This window comes from Conger conger, chromosome 19 (assembly GCF_963514075.1).
Source record: "Conger conger chromosome 19, fConCon1.1, whole genome shotgun sequence".
NCBI lineage: Eukaryota > Metazoa > Chordata > Actinopteri > Anguilliformes > Congridae > Conger > Conger conger.
The window spans coordinates 19,284,147-19,301,315 of NC_083778.1; the positions used below are offsets into that span (position 1 = coordinate 19,284,147).

General features: G+C 48.4%; 1 long non-coding RNA gene across 1 annotated transcript in view; it reads left to right on the top strand.

Annotated features, from left to right (window-relative positions):
- The first annotated feature begins 296 nt into the window (after window positions 1-296).
- The window catches only part of LOC133118806 (uncharacterized), a 25,541-nt gene continuing 8,668 nt past the window's right edge, over window positions 297-17,169 (top strand). The window contains exon 1 of the long non-coding RNA XR_009706445.1: window positions 297-380. This is a non-coding gene — a long non-coding RNA (uncharacterized LOC133118806). The remainder of the gene's footprint in view (window positions 381-17,169) is intronic.

Genomic DNA, 17,169 nt, shown 5'->3' on the forward strand with positions numbered 1-17,169 from the left:
TCTGCCAAGTGCGAGCTAGCATAGCCCAAGCACTGTTATAACTGTGTTATAGCTCAAAATGTATGCCCAAATACTGTTATAACCCTGTTATAACACAAAATGTATTATGAACTATGAAATGTGAAGACTGTAATCAAAAATGCAAATGTCTAATAATTTCTGTTACTGCCTGATTTTTTGCAGGTTGGTTTTGTAAATGTATGAAACCTGAGAGTCAGTACGCAGTCAGGATTCAGACGGCGAGCCGGTGCTGATCCCAGGAGACGTGTTTTCTCGTGTTGGAGGAAGGATTGGGCGCGTGACCATCATTGATCATCATGCCATTATCTTCCCATCATCATCCACGGATCACGCTGTCCGGATTTCAAGATCAGCCCAGCGTAAGAAACTTTTAAAAATCTTACTACAGGTAGATGGGACTTTATATTTATTTTTCCAATGCGGCACTGTAAGGTTGCAACATAAAAATAAATCCAATTAGTCCTAACATTACAATGAATTAACAGCTGATGCCAGTTAAAAAAGATTTCATTGAAAGAACTTACTTGAAAGAGCATTTATTTTCAAGCGATTCGGCCGTAGATTGGCATTATTTTGTTCATTGCTTTGGGTTTACCTTTCATGTGTTCTCCCTTTTAGATTTAAGATTTAAGTTCCTTAAAGTGGAGAGAACAGTTTTTCATGTGCCGGAAATTTTAAACTTTTCACGACCAAATTTCCATTGAGCTCATATTCCACCTCAACCGAACGTAGAGTGGCTGTTTACTTTAGAAACGTTTAACCACTAACTAGCCCCGAGTATTTCACACATAAGCCAGATGAGAATATACTAGCATTTGATTCGCTCTCACTTGTAGCATCACTCACCCACAATGTTGTATTATAAATTAGTAAAGGTAATCCAGAGCCGTGGTGGCGCAACAGGCTAAGACGCAGCAGACTTGTGGTTGCTGTTCGCTGCGGTTGCTGTTCGCTGCAGTTGCTGTTCGCTGCAGTTGCACACCGGGGACCGGGGTTCGATTCTCGGTCCTGCCAAACAGCCAAGTTTGGCAGGGTTAGTAGATCGCCGCACAAAAAAGCACCTCGGGCATGAGATGAGACAGGTTGAAGAAGGCGTGTTGCTCTCGTAGGGCCGCCGAGGGACGGGGTGTGGGCGGTGTATCTAATACTAGCTCTAATTGATGGGATCCAAATTGGGAGAAAAAGGAAAAAAATCGGATTAAGAAATAATAATAATTTAAAAGTAAAGGTAATCCAAAACGAGGGTCTTTTCTGCAGCACACAGGCTGGTGATGTATTGATTTGTGTCACATACTGTTCTGGGTGTCACAGCTCCGCAGAGCTACAGGCCCGTGAGAAGGTTCTGGAGGAACGCACGCTCCGGACGGCTTCCAGCAGCAGTGACTGCAGGGGCGGTGAGTCAGAGAGAGAGCGAGAAAAGTGTCGGTAAGCGGAAACTGGCAGTGGCAGTAACTCTCTTCCCGTATGTAGATGCCACGTCTGGTGAAGTCGAGTTTTATTCACCGCTGTGTCACGACCCTTATCAATCACGCGCCGATGACGCGGCTGAGTTTCATCCCGCTGGGACCACCGGCCGGGCGGCTGGCAGCGCCGGCCGTCAATCAATCTCCGACAGCGCCGCCCTGACCTTTTGCATTCTGGGAATTGGAGTCTTTAGGTTTTATGGCCGCTGGCCTGACCAGACGGGGACAGGAGGAGAGACGTATTGGTCACACTTTTACAATCAGGTCCCCTGAACTGGATGAACTAATGTCGCTGTTAACTAACTAACTACAGAGAAGTGAGTCCGTACAGCTCTGTTAATGTATTTGTACATTCATTCATGTTAGCTGCTACGTTAGCTATTGCCAATTCATATTTAAATGAAAAAGTCAGTTGGGGTATTTGTCTATGGTGGACTACTTATACGTTTATCCTATGGTTTGGCAATGTATATGAATATTAATGTGCAAATACATTAAAATATTCATGTACAAATACAATTTCGAATGCAAGTCTGATAATATTTCCCAGAAACTGGGAAGTTTTTGAGACTTTGTTCTAGTTGCTTTTTATGATGAGACTGATCGTCTGATTGTGGTTGATCATTAATTCTGTGGAGGTGCAGGAGAATAATCACCTGTTCTGTGTACAAGTATTCCTCCTGGTCTCTGCACACACACACACACACACACACACACACTCTCACACAAACACGCATGCACACATACACACACACGCACAAACACACGCATGCATGCTCTCACATGCAGACACACACCCTCTCGCTCACACAGACATACACACACACACACACACTGTCTCACATGCGCACACACACACCCTTACACACACACACACACTCTCTCTCACATGCGCACACACTCACACACTTACACACACACTCTCACACACACACACACTCTCTCACATGCGCACACACACCCTTACACACACACACACTCTCACACATGCGCACACACACACACTTACACACATACACACACACACACTTACACACGCACACACACACTCACACACACACTCTCACACATGCGCACACACACACACACACACACACACACACACACACACTTACACACACACACGCTGCTGAAGCCAGCAGATTGATGACCTCCGCTGTCAGACCGGTCTGAGTTCAGGCGTTTAAATGGGATAAGGGCGCAGACCCTGCTCTTTTTGATACAAAGTCAATGCCGACTCTGAAGTCTCACTGCGCTGAATAAAACCAGCGCGGTGACATCTGTCAAACCCCTCCCCACCCCCCCCCCACCCCCGCCACTTCCCCCCACCCCACCCCCGTCCATTTGAATTGATTGTCCAGTGGGAGGGCTCGCTTTTACCCAATTATCCTTGACCTTCAGAGGAAGTGGCCAATCAGCTGTCCACTCACTCTGAGTGAGAACGCCGTGGGAGAGTATCCGGGGCGGCGAGAGGTCCCTGTGTCTGCGGCTCTTTAACGGATCCCTCTCCTGGGCTTTTAACGTCCCCGCCTCGGACACGTCCGTCTGCTGCGGCATTCTGGGTCCCCTCCTCCTCCTCCCCTCTCTGTCAGCGCTCAGCGCTCGTGTAGCATGGTTAGCTCAGCTAGTTCGCTAGTAAGCACGGATGGTGCAGTGAAAGCGAAGGCTGGTAGCAGGTTATCGCGACAACACTCCCCGATGACGTAACCCTCAAATGTTGTTGCCCTTGGCTAGAGGCCAGTTCGTCTTTAGCTGACTGGTAACGCGTTCGTTCAACAAATAATTTGGACAAGTGAGAGGCTGGGGTTCAAGTCCCACCTCGGACTCAGGCAATTTCTCACCTGTTACACTAAGACGGGGCCGCCAAGGGGCCCGGCCCACTGAAGGGCTGGCTTTCACTGCAGTGATGGGTGCTGCTCCAGCCCCCGCTCCTCAAATCACTAGGCCTTTACCTGGGAGTCAGGTGTGTTCACCCTCCCTTTACCTGGGAGTCAGGTGTGTTCACCCTCCCTTTACCTGGGAGTCAGGTGTGTTCACCCTCCCTTTACCTGGGAGTCAGGTGTGTTCACCCTCCCTTTACCTGGGAGTCAGGTGTCTCCACCCTCCCTTTACCTGGGAGTCAGGTGTGTTCACCCTCCCTTTTCCTGGGAGTCAGGTGTGTTCACCCTCCCTTTACCTGGGAGTCAGGTGTGAAGACAGTCTGGCCACTCAACAGCTCTAACTGTTCAGTTAATTACCCAGGAGGAAAGAGAACCAGGCTTGATGGATTCCTGGGCCAGATCTGAGGAGTCCTCCCCTGGTGCTCCAGTCCTGGCTCCTGTGTTCGTTCTGGACGTGGTATCGGTATTTTTAGTTGGCTAGGTAAGCAGTGTTTGGATAGTTAACTTTGGTGACTTTTGCTCTGTTTGTTTGTTTGTTTGTTTGTTCAAAAAAAAAAAAAGCCCCTTGTCCTTATCTTTGTTGTACAGGTAGCAGTTGAAATTGTACTTACCTCTAGGGTCTTTCAGCGAACTTATCCCTGGTTATGGGTATGCACTTTGTTGTACGTCGCTCTGGATAAGGGCGTCTGCCAAATGCCAATAATGTAATGTAATGTAATGTGGTCATTGGTGTCACAGGGCAGAGCGATGTTGGCCAGCCCAAGGAGGGCTCCAGTCCAGGGTACATCTCCTCCGTCTTCCCCAGCCGGTGGAGTCTGTTAGACCATGGAACTGCCTGCCCAAGCCAGAGGGGGTCTGGACTAAATCATTTGCTTTGGTCTACAGTTTCCAGGTTGCCCTCGGAGAATACATACTGTATGGCTGTAGTGTAGTGGTTAAGGTGAATGACTGGGTTCCGCAAGGTTGGTGGTTCGATCCCCGGCGTAGCCACAATAAGAATCCGCACAACCGTTGGGCCCTTGAGCAAGGCCCTTAACCCTGCATTGCTCCAGGGGAGGATCGTCTCCTGCTTAGTCTAATCAACTGTAAGTCGCTTTGGACCTGTCAGCCAAATGACATGTAATGTATTTGGATAAGAGCGTCTGCCAAATGCCAAGAATGTAATGTATTCACAGGGCCCATAACTCCATGGAAACAGGTGCTCAGATGAGAGATGTGTCTGTCTGCTCTCTCTCTCAAAGGTAGCAGCAGTGGGGAGAGATGATGTAAGTAGTTAAAGCTGAAATGCTCCGATGCCCAATCCTGAAGAGCTGTGAAATGCTCTGAACAGGCGACAGGGCACCCCCTCAGTCCCACGGGCACATTGGGAGTCATCGCCCGACTCCGTTTCAAAGTCCGGTCCTCTCTCCCTCTCGCACGCGCTCCGGTGGGAACGCCCGGAGCGCCGGGATGGGCTCGGAATCGCAATCGAGGAATATCCACCCGCTGCTCAAAGAGCTGGCCTCTCGCCCCAGAGTATCCCGCGGAGATCTTGAAATGGCATTCCCGTGCGAGCGCGTAGCCCTTAATATCGCTTAGCATCAGCCCGCATCGTGTGGGAGACGCTACGAGCGGAATACCAGGCGCTCGCTGATTTATCTGCAGGTGTTGTTTTTATGTGTGGGAATATAATTGTCACCTGTGGTTATCGGCCTTCTTGTTGCCGAGTTCAAATATACAAATATAAAAGGAGTCCTCTCCTTCTTGGTTTTTGAACACTATGTTGTTGTTTTATTCCGTTAGTGCCTTCTAAATCCATATACACTCAGTGAGAACTTTCTGTAGCCGATCCATTTAGAGGTTTGACACGTTGTGTTTTCAGAGATGCTCTTCTGCATTCTACTATTGTAATGCGTGATTATTTGCGTTACTGTCACCTTCCTGTCAGCTTTGACCAATCTGGCCATTCTCCTCTGATGTCTTTTATTAACAAGGTATATGTACCCGCGCCATTCTCTGCAAACTCTAGAGACTGTTGTGTGTGAAAATCCGAGGAGATCAGCTGTTTCTGAGATACATAATCCACCCCATCTGGCATCAACAGTCATTCCACGGTCAAAGTTACTTAGATCACATTTCTTCCCCATTCCGACATTTGGTCTGAAAAACAGCTGAACCTCTTGGCCATGTCTGCATGCTTTTATGCCTTTAGTTGCTCTGCCACATGATTGGCTGATTAAATATTTTCATTAACATGCTGGTGTACAGGTCTACCTAATAAAGTAATCACTGAGTGTATAATGCTTATACCTTTTTGCATGTAAATCCAAAGCAATTAACACAAAATAATTAAAACAGCTCTGAAAGATGAGTAAATTAACATGCGATTAACATGTCATTAATAAAGTTAAACAAGAACGACGGAATCGCGACCCTGTGCATGAGCGTCATCAGCTGAACTTCATTATGAAGATGATGGTGGTGATTAATCCTGATGCATCATCTCTCTTCATAATTAGCAGTGATATCCTCACACAGCAGCTGATTATTCCTCCGGAGTCTCCCGGGAACTGGCAGAATGCATATTCAGCAGCGGGGCTTGCCGCTGGAGCATAATGCAGTCTGTGAGCCTCTGTAGACGTTTCCTATTAATTTACTCTTCTGCGCGGGGAAGACGCACGCTTCAGCGATCCCGGCTCTGCCTCGGAGGAAACTTTATATCGCCCGACGAGATTCATTCTACTCAGGAATAATTCAGGGGAACATCTGTGTTGTGGGCTGTGAAAGAGAATATTAATCTTCTCGTTTTTTGGGGGCGTAACGTACACGTGCCCACTTTTGTCTGTGCGGGGGTGGGGGGGGGGTGCTGCTTAATGAATCATTTCACACACGCCCTTAATTCAATATTCATGGGAACATTACATTACACTTACATTCATGGCATTTGGCAGACACTCTTATCCAGAGCGATGTACAGTTGATTCGACTAAACAGGTGATAATCCTCCCCTGGAGCAATGCAGGGTTAAGGGCCTTGCTCAAGGGCCCAACGGTTGTGTGGATCTTATTGTGGCTGCACCGGGGATTGAACCGCCGACCTTGCGGGTCCCAGTCCTTTACTTTAACCACTACGCTACAGGACCCCCTTCAGAAATGGCAGCCAGAGATGGAGGGGGGGCTTTTCTGAATTTGACGGTAATGGAAGTCGACAGCGGAGGGTTTTTTTTATTTTTTTGTCAATCAAATTTGCCACACCTTCGCGCTGTTTGATGTTTAACCCGTAAAATTACGGAGCATCACACGGTTATTAAACAGCAGGGCCCCAGGAGCCCTCTGTGGGTAATGCAATGTTCTCCCAGCCTCCTGCTGTGATTGACAGAGTTAATACGGTTAACCAGACGGCGTGCTGCTTAAAAAAAACACTCAGTGTTTGTCATTGAGGGTGAAGAGATTACTCCGTACTCCGTTTGTGGGATTTGGTCCTCCAGTCCTGTGAACTAGATGATAATAATAATAATAATAATAATAATAATAGTGTCAGTCATATCATCTGCCTAGAAGCCAACATCGTAATATCAAAGTAACTCACAAGGCTGTTGTACTGAGCGCTTTGTAAAGAGCCCCCAACAGCCCCCGGCTATGGACAGTAGCGCAGGTGACCAAGCTCCACAGGTGAGACTCAGGGGAGCTGGAAATTGCCTGTTGTAGTTCATCAGTTATATGCCAGTTTTTATTTGATTTTTATCAAACTGATAACCAGCGACTGCCCTGGTGCCCTGTGCCCGTTTAGCATCCACAAGAGCCTGTAATTAGTTGGGACAGAGGGCTATACGGGGCACTTTAACACACCAAAAGAGGCCGTTAATAGCCAGGGAGAAATTAGCTCTGAACAAGATCCCCACTCGTAAAAGCCTGCATTACCGGCGCAGCGGGAGGGTGGGGAACAGATTGGACTGCTTATTTACAGTGGAAGACCACTCGGCTCGTGGCGGTGGGGTGCACAACAAGGGCCGCTCCGTTTCGGGATTCTGTGCCAACTTCTGCTCTTAATTATTTCACTGACTCAATCATATCTCATCTGACGTGTGTATGAGCGCCGGGCTACAGCTGCAAGCGTATCCTAATGATTTTACTGTGCTGCAAGTACAGGCTTGAACCAGGGTCATTTACAGAGCTGTCGGCAAATTAAAAACAAGGCAGTCGGTTGGAACAAAAACCAGTACGCAGACCGGCCCCCGAGGACCGGAGTTGTGCGGCCCTGATCGACAGGGACAGCGGTTTCAGACGAGACTGCAGGCTGGAAGACAGAACAGACGGGGGATGCTAACGGGGCTGTTTGTAACGAGTTAAAGAACAGGGCACCGAATTAGACCCTCCTTTCTGAGTAAAGCCTCGATTGGTCCCCGGCCTGGTGAAGAACCGAAGCAGTGGGAACAGGAGGACGAGAGGCCCCTCTGAGGGGCGCCGGTAATCCTCCACCATAAAACCCCGTTTGGAGAAAAGAGCGCTGTGGGAACTGTGTCGAACAGCGACGGGGAGTCAATGACTGTCACAGGACACAAGGCGGGGGGGGGGGGGGAAAGCGTGTCTGTGCGGGCGGGCGGAATGGGAGACGCGGAGAGAACGAGGCTTTGGGATGTGATTCCGGCTGCGATTTACCCGAGCCTTTAGTGCCAATTTCCCGGGAACGATATGACTGATTCAGTGCCTGCCAGGCCCTCGGCTAACACTTAAGCCCTTGTAATTTCTGTTATTGGACGCGTTAGTCTTCCCTGGTGGGGAGTTCTCAAAGTTCACTCGACAGTTTACACTTCAGTCACGTTATGAAACTTTTTCATTTTCATTTTTTTTTTTTCTCATCTTTCTGGTCTGACGACACATGGTGAAATAGAGCTCATCAGTGTTTATTGTGTGTTTCCATCGGACCAGGCAGAACCCCTTCCTACCCCCGCTAGAACAAAGACAATTGTGTGTCTCCACTGCAGCCGTGCCCATGGCAACTGCTGCGCAGATAGGGAAGCTCCACCAAAGGTTTGTATTAGAGATTACTAAATCCAGAAAAAGTGTTTTTGAGCAACAGTTACCAAAGTATGTCTATTTAATACTTTGAACACATCTTTCTTTCAATTGGCATTTGACCCTAAATGTGTATGTGTATTAAGAAAATAAGAGTTACCGTACCTTGTGACTTTGTGAACAGTTCATAAACACGCATGTTGGGTGATTAAAGAAAGGGTTTCCATTTTAGAATAAAATAAAACGGGAATTCACAGGTAGGAATGGCACATTTATTCTTGCATTTCACATTTTGGGCGTAATGCCATAGCATAATTGAGATTGTGTTGAGTTATTAACTGTGTCGAATTAGTTCATAACAATTTGACTTCATTGCCCCGAAGTCAATCCATTAATTCCATAATAGCAGTCGTTCAGTCATTAAGTGCAAGTTTGCAGCGCTTCTGCGTGGCAATAATTCTATGGAGCTACGTGCCAAAACCTAATGAAATTCTCTTTCTCGTTTAACACCGGCGGAGGGAAAACGGGGAAGATGTTAACAAGTACATCAAACCATTTCACCTCCTAATGGTCTGTATCTCTTTAATAAGATGAATCATTGAATTTAAATGCATACTTTGCATGTGAAAATCTCCGGTCATTCGCGAGTGTATTTACATCACGTCGTATGCGGTACGGTCGAAAGGTTTATAGATATTAATATGACGATATTGTGGTTGCGACACAAATGCACGTTGCAGTACTTACAGCTGTAAAGCAACTGTCATGAAGACCACAGGACATCTGTGACGGGGGCTTTGCTATGCTGAGGAGGGGGGCTGTCGATTCATAGGGTCTCCCCTCCAGATACGGCCAGCCATGTTCACTCTTAGAAACTCATCATATCGGCAGTCAGACTGAAACGCATACATTAGAAAGACCGGCTCGGTCTGTTCACGCGTCTCCTTTCCCCAGTGTGGGGGGAAAAAAGAAGAAATATAAAATATAGATGTTAAGCATATGAAAAATGAAAATGTGTCACTTCCCTTAAAATGGGAGGCGCAGGTGAGTGGCGGTGGTGAGAGGTTTTAGCTGGAGGCAGTTCGCTCTCCAGACCGTGCTGACGTGCTCTGCAGTGTGAGCCGGGCTTCATACGTTCCGCTGCGGTGTAGGTGACAGGTGTGTGGGTAATGACTCGCTGAATTGATGTGAAGTCTTTTCATGTGGCCAGGAGAGCTTTTCTGATTAGTGTAGCTCAGCTCGTGATTGACAGGCTGTGGGGGCCTGGGTTCTGAGACGGGGGCTTTTCACAGAAGAGAAGTCGAGTCTTCTCTTCTGTGTTCATTTCTAACAGGGCCGTCTTCATTACTAACAGGGCTCTGTTCTTTACTGACAGGACTGTGTTCATTTCTAACAACACTGTGTTCAGTACTGACAGGGCTGTGTTCATTACTAACAGGACTGTGTTCGTTACTGACAGGATTGTGTTCATTTCTAACAACACTGTGTTCATTACTGACAGGGCTGTGTTCATTACTAACAGGGCTCTGTTCTTTACTGACAGGACTGTGTTCATTACTGACAGGGCTGTGTTCGTTACTGACAGGACTGTGTTCGTTTCTAACAACACTGTGTTCATTACTGACAGGGCTGTGTTCATTAATAACAGGGCTCTGTTCATTACTGACAGGACTGTGTTCATTTCTAACAACACTGTGTTCATTACTGACAGGGCTGTGTTCATTACTGACAGGGCTGTGTTTATAACTAACAGGGCTGTGTTCATTACTGACAGGACTGTGTTCATTACTAAGAGGACTGTGTTCATTACTGACAGGACTGTGTTCATTACTAACAGGACTATGTTCATTACTGACAGGGCTGTGTTCATTACTGACAGGGCTGTGTTCATTACTGACAGGGTTGTGTTTATAACTAACAGGGCTGTGTTCATTACTGACAGGACTGTGTTCATTACTAAGAGGACTGTGTTCATTACTGACAGGGTTGTATTTATAACTAACAGGGCTGTGTTCATTACTGACAGGACTGTGTTCATTACTAAGAGGACTGTGTTCATTACTGACAGGACTGTGTTCATTACTGACAGGGCTGTGTTCATTACTAACAGCGCTGTGTTCATTACGAACAGGAATGTGTTCATTACTTACAGGACTGTGTTCATTTCTAACAGGACTGTGTTCATTACTGACAGGGCTGTGTTCATTACTGACAGAGCTGTGTTCATTACTAACAGGACTGTGTTAATTTCTAACAGGACTGTGCACATTTATTTAGTGAGTAAAAGGCTGGGGTTGACTAAACATATTGGACACTGCAGAGTATGTGGGAAATCAGAACTGTTCTGTTCCTGTTTTGAGTTTCTTCTTGCTTTTCTTCTTCTTCTTCATTGTTGTTTGGTCTTTGTAAACAGCAGCTGCTCTGTGTGAGATATGTGGTTGAAAATCACCCAGGAGGTATGCAGAACATCCTCTCCCGTCTGTCAGAGGTGTGGGCTGGCTCCCACACTGCAAACGCCGTTCAAGGGAGCTAGGTGCGCTCGGTGTTTTAAAAAAAAACACTCAGTTAAAGCTCGCTCTTTGTACTTGAATGCAGGTAGATAATGAAATGCACCGTGACCTTCTCGTGTAAGTAAACGGTCTGAAGGATCACTTAAGTGCCTGAATCCCCTATAGCAAACATGAAAGCATTGAGCAGGCATTTCTATTGTGGCTGTTTTTTCTCCACACATTTGCAATAAGCTGTAGTTGCACTGCTGTACAGTACATTACACCCGTCCCGTGGAGGTCCTCGATCACTGCGATGGCAGCGGAATGAGTTCTCCAGACCATCACTGGCTGTAACTCCAGCCGGCGTTCACCAGCACGGTGCTCACATCACCTGGCTGGGGTTTGAGCCATTACAGCCGGACTCCATTACTGATCTAACACTCCTGTGACTCCATTACTGATCTAACACCCCTCAGGATCTGTGACTCCATTACTGATCTAACGCTCCTGTGACTCCATTACTGATCTAACGCCCCTCAGGATCTGTGACTCCATTACTGATCTAACGCTCCTGTGACTCCATTACTGATCTAACACCCCTGTGACTCCATTACTGATCTAACGCCCCTGTGACTCCATTACTGATCTAACGCCCCTCAGGATCTGTGACTCCATTACTGATCTAACGCCCCTGTGACTCCATTACTGATCTAACGCCCCTCAGGATCTGTGACTCCATTACTGATCTAACGCCCCTGTGACTCCATTACTGATCTAACGCTCCTGTGACTCCATTACTGATCTAACGCCCCTGTGACTCCATTACTGATCTAACGCCCCTCAGGATCTGTGACTCCATTACTGATCTAACGCCCCTGTGACTCCATTACTGATCTAACGCCCCTCAGGATCTGTGACTCCATTACTGATCTAACGCCCCTGTGACTCCATTACTGATCTAACGCCCCTCAGGACTCTCTAATAGACATTACATTACATTAATGGCATTTGGCAGACGCTCTTATCCAGAGCGACATACAACAAAGTGCATACCCATAACCTGGGATAAGTGCACTGAAAGACCCTAGAGGGAAGTACAATTTCAACTGCTACCTGTACAACAAAGATAAGGACCAGGGCCTATTTGAATTAGTATTATTTTTTTAAACAAACAAACAAAGCAAAAGTGACCAAACTTAACTATCCAAACACTGCTTACCTAGCCAACTAAAAATACCGATACACAAAGTAAATCACAGAAAGACAACAATTAAGGTTCACAGGCAGGTAGGGAGGGACTGGGAGAGGTGCTGCTTGAAGAGGTGTGTGTTCAGTTTGCGCTTGAAGGTGGGGAGAGATTCTACAGTTCTGACCTCAATGGGGAGTTTGTTCCACCACCGTGGAGCCAGAATAGACAGTAGTCGTGAGCGTGGAGGTTCGGAGAGGGGGAGGTGCCAAGCGGCCTGTGGAGGCTGAACGAAGAGGTCTGGCAGGGGTGTAGGGTCTGATGATTTTTTGGAGGTAAGCTGGGGAAGACCCCTTGACTGCTTGGAAGGCTAGCACCAATGTTTTGAATTTGATGCGAGCCATGACAGGCAGCCAGTGGAGGGAAGTAAGCAGGGGGGTGACGTGTGAGTATTTGGGAAGGTTGAAGGCCAGATGAGCTGCTGCATTCTGGATAAGTTGGAGGGGTCTGATGGTGGACGCTGGGAGGCCAGCCAAGAGGGAATTGCAGTAGTCTAGGGGGGGCAGAACCACCGCTTGGACCAGGAGCTGGGTCGAGTAGGGGGTGAGAAAGGGGCGGATTCTCCGTATGTTGCATAGGAAGAACTTGCATGACCGGGTCACCGCCGCAATGTTCTCGGAGAGGGACAGTCTGCTGTCCATCACCACGCCGAGGTTCTGTGCACTGGGTGATGGAGTGAGTGTGGTATCCCCGAGGGAAATGGGGAGATCCAGATGGGGAGAGGTATTGGCACATCACTGCCGTGTCCCGCATGCAGGGTGAGGCCCGGACCAAATGCTCTCCTCTCACTTCCACAGGACCTCTGAGCGGAGAGGAGCTGAACTGCACGCTGCGTGTGTGACAGGCAGAGAGGACCTCTGCACAGAGACCTGCGGAGGGCCACTCTCAGCAGGGGCAGGGGCAGAAGGGGCAGGGGCAGCAGGAGCAGCAGTGGCAGGGGCAGCAGGAGCAGCAGGGGCAGGGGCAGAAGGGGCAGGGGCAGCAGGAGCAGCAGTGGCAGGGGCAGCAGGAGCAGCAGGGGCAGGGGCAGAAGGGGCAGGGGCAGCAGGAGCAGCAGTGGCAGGGGCAGCAGGAGCGGCAGGGGCAGGGGCAGGGGCAGGAGCAGAAGGGGCAGCGGCAGAAGGAGAAGGGGCAGGAGAAGGGGCAGGGGCAGAAGGGGCAGAAGGGGCAGGGGCAGCGGCAGAAGGGGCAGGGGCAGGGGCAGGAGCAGAAGGGGCAGGGGCAGAAGGGGCAGGGGCAGAAGGAGAAGGGGCAGGCGCAGAAGGGGCAGGGGCAGGGAAAGGCTTTCCTCTGCCAGACAGGTGTGAGAGTGACTCTGAGCTTTCTGCGAGTATCAACGGGCTGCAGCATTCAACATCACTGTTATGAACGATAAAGATATATATATATATATATATATACCTATGCATGCTATACTTATGCAGATAAACATGCTGTACTTTCATATCTATGCATGCTATATTTGCACAGCTAAACATGCTATACTTACACAGTTAAACATGCTATGGTGACCCCTGCTCTGTTTTTAATTCTCAGTTTTGTTATCCAATTTTGTCTTATTGAACCACGTCTTTCTCCTACTGTGAGTCAATTTGCGTTGCCCCTTGTTGCATGAGAGGTGCTAAATACATAAAGTCTAATTATGTTTGTTATGATTATTAATGCAGCTGTAATTTAGAATTATTTCTGCCTTTCCTATTGTTCAAGTTCAGCATATACAGATGAGTCCTTTCGGAGTCTATTTGAGAAGTCAAGTCAGGTTAATGAAACAAATGAACATAATTTTGTTTTGGTGCTAAATGCCCACAAATTTGATAAGTTTACTATAACACATTTGTTTGTTTCATGAACAAACCGCAAAGGCAGATATAAGGAGTAGGTAATCCTTCACTGCAGGCAGAGGATTAACTAACTTTCAGCAAGTGCATTAAAAATTTAAGAAAGAGAGCTGTGAAACAATTAACATCACGGTTTGTCGTGAGTTGACTTTCACTGGTGACTGAGGTTAAGGTGATATGCTTTTTTCTCTGTGCTCATTCCAATCCCTTATTTTTGTCTTTTTCCTTTTCTTTTCTAGGAAAGCTAGGAAAAGAAAATGTGAATTTGGCAAATGGAATGTCCTTACTCCTTCAAATATGAGTTTGAAGCCACATCAGTTACAGACGTGGCAGATGGGGAGAGGTGGATCCATAGGTCAGTTACAGACGTGGCAGATGGGTAGAGGTGGACCCACAGGTCAGTTACAGACGTGGCAGATGGGGAGAGGTGGACCCACAGGTCAGTTACAGACGTGGCAGATGGGGACAGGTGGACCTACAGGTCAGTTACAGACGTGGCAGATGGGGAGAGGTGGACCCACAGGTCAGTTACAGACGTGGCAGATGGGGAGAGGTGGATCCACAGGTCAGTTACAGACGTGGCAGATGGGGAGAGGTGGATCCACAGGTCAGTTACAGACGTGGCAGGTGGGGAGAGGTGGATCCACAGGTCAGTTACAGACATGGCAGATGGGGAGAGGTGGACCCACTGGTCAGTTACAGACGTGGCAGATGGGGAGAGGTGGATCCACAGGTCAGTTACAGATGTGGCAGATGGGGGAGAGGTGGACCCACAGGTCAGTTACAGATGTGGCAGATGGGGAGAGGAGGATCCACAGGTCAGTTACAGACGTGGCAGACGGGGAGAGGTAGACCCACAGGTCAGTTACAGACGTGGCAGATGGGGAGAGGTGGATCCACAGGTCATTTACAGACGTGGCAGACGGGGAGAGGTGGATCCACAGGTCAGTTACAGACGTGGCAGACGGGGAGAGGTGGATCCACAGGTCCATCATTTATACGTCAGGCTTGCCGCACAAAAATACTTGCGCAAAGGATGTACTAATGTTTTCTTGCTCAAAGGAAAGATTGGGAGTTCCTACAGTATCCTCACCACTACTAGCTCCTGGAAGGAAAGTTTAAGGGCTCGTATTGTCCTTAAAGACGGCAGGCCTCGATCGATGTCCGGATCAGAGGCGAGGAAAGGGGGGAAAAAAAGAGGAGAAGAATAAGCGAGCCTCGCGTTTCAGTGAGTGAGGACACCGCCCCCCTCGGGATCGTGGGTAATCAGGACGTGGGCCCCGAACATAATGAGACTTCTCACCGAGTCCCCCTCCTGTGGTCTCCCCTCCGCTGTTACTATGGCTACCCTGGTCTCTCAGCCAATTCCAATATGTCAGACATCGTAAGGGCGTATTGGGCTGAACTGAGGCTGGAGTACGCCGCACCTTTGAAAGGTTATGTACCGGTGACAGGGGCACCGGTACCGCAGCGGAACAGAGGCTCTTTAATGATGGTGGGGGCCGGCTGCACTGCTCCATTATCAGTGATTTTATTCTGCGCTTTCCCTCTGTTAATGTGGTGGAGGAGTCACAGACACTTTAGCTGATGAGTGCGACCATGAGGGAGCACACTCCCCTGCATGTGATTGGGTCTGTGAGCGTAGCCGTCTCATTGAGATGACTAACCTTCGTGCTGTTCAAATGAAGAGGCTTCTTTTTATTTAGCTGCTGGGTGTCAGTGGCTTAAACTTATTCTCCAGCCACTACCTGGGGGTATGATTTCAACACACTCAATTATATTAAGACACGAGATCCACCAGATTATTTTTAGTTTATTTGTCTTCTTTACAAAGTTTGTTTCCGTGGTAAAGTGTGTGTGTGTGTGTGTGCGTTTGTGGGTGTGTGTGTGTGCGTGTGTGTGTGCGTGCGTACGTGTGTGCGTGGGTGCGTGTGCGTTTTTGTGTGTGTGTGTGTGTGTGTGTGTGTGTGTGTGTGTGTGTATCGTTGCTACCCCCTTTCCCCCATACCGTATGGCAGTTATATATACAATATAATCTAGGTATTAACCCAGCAACCAAGAAAACTTCATGTAAATGAGTATAAACGTATTGTAATCAATGTGTGCCGTGTGCATGTTCACAATGTAGGCCATGCTAATGAAGTCCTCACACATCTCATCGCCTTTAACTCTGTGTGAACGAGCCCCAAGGCAGCACACAGGAGAAGAAGTCCGTTCTCTGACCTCCCCCGTTATCTCCGCACGGAGAAGACACGCGTGCGGCATGGTCTGCACGCGTGAGAGAGAGAGCGAGAGAGAGAGAGAGAGTGAGAGAGAGAGAGAGTGAGAGAGAGAGAGGGAGAGAGAGAGAGAGAGCACGCGCGCCCGCCTGCCTGCCCCTTCGCAATATCGGAGTCTAATGAAGGACGACATGTTGAGCATTTGGCAGATGCCTCCCCCGGGCACTGAGGGGGATATTTCTGCGCTGATCTCAATTAGCTGCTTGGCTGCGCTCTCTCCCCGCGCCATTATCAGAGTCCATTATTCTTCCCGACAAAATGGTGTCCGCGTCGGGGGAGAACACCGCGTCCCCGTGGAGCTGGGAGTGCGGGAACGTCGAACCCGCCCCCCTCCCCCCTCCCCCCCACGCGTCCCGCACGGCGTGAGAAACCCCGGCCCCGCCGTGATTTAAACCTCCTCCTCCTCCGCTCGTAAACGCGCCGTGCAGGAGGTAATGGACCTTATAATTGCACTGTTCTGCAGCGGGGCCCATTATACAAGCCAAAAGAAAAACACTTTGCCCCCGTTGTTGACACAGGCTTTGTCCCGGCAGGGACGCGGTCCTGCTCTTTCGCGGTGGGCCTGTCGTCAGCCGCTAGCATTGCTGGCATCCATCTAAGATGAAAGTGTCACCTGGATTTGAGACATGAAAATAAGTGCAAGCGTTACTTCTGTATTATTGCCGACAGTGCGGTGGGCGTGAAGCTTTTGGTAACTGTTGAACTTGTCAAACTGAACTTTTGTGTGACCGCTGACAGGTTTAAGCCTATTATTACACTTTGTTGGTCGTCATATTTTAAGCATAGTCCTACAATGCACCATCAAGGATTATATAGTCCATTTATAATGTATGTTGATTATAGTCGATTTTAATGTATGTCCATTTAGATTGTCATTTAATCTCCTGAGACCCTGTGTCCTCAAACAAGGACTCTACATTCTGGCTTCCCTGAGCTCCATACAGGATTTCTCTCAACAT